We start from the raw sequence: 449 nt of genomic DNA, 5'->3' as shown, positions 1-449 counted from the left end.
CCAGCCGATGGCCGAGGGGAAGCCCACGACAAATGGAGCTGCTTTTATGGACGAGCCAACACGTGGGCTTGAAAGAACCGGGCACAGAATCACACGCTGGCAACCAGCAGTATAATCAGAGCAAGAACTCCTTTATCCCAAAGCAACGGGCATTATGTGAGCAACCACAGGACAGGTCCAAAACCTCAGCCCGGCAATGTTCACGACTCAGATTTACCTGCAGTTCAGGAAAACTGCTCATACATACCAGCTTCTTCGTAACATAAACAAGTGGAGTTAAAGATGCACAAAATAAAAAGCCATAATATGCATTCCAGGGATGAAAGAGGGTTCCTAAAACACCTTGAGGTGTATAATACGGTATGGACAGACCATTGCAGGGGGTCCACGGGAAAGCCACACTGGAGGCACCGGCTAAAGATTTCTGATGTAAAACAAATTCGGAGGGG

The sequence above is a fragment of the Cariama cristata genome, unplaced genomic scaffold, assembly GCF_000690535.1.
Source record: "Cariama cristata isolate BGI_N322 unplaced genomic scaffold, ASM69053v1 scaffold22386, whole genome shotgun sequence".
NCBI lineage: Eukaryota > Metazoa > Chordata > Aves > Cariamiformes > Cariamidae > Cariama > Cariama cristata.
The sequence above is the reverse complement of the archived record's forward strand: the minus strand, read 5'-3'. Positions refer to the sequence as shown.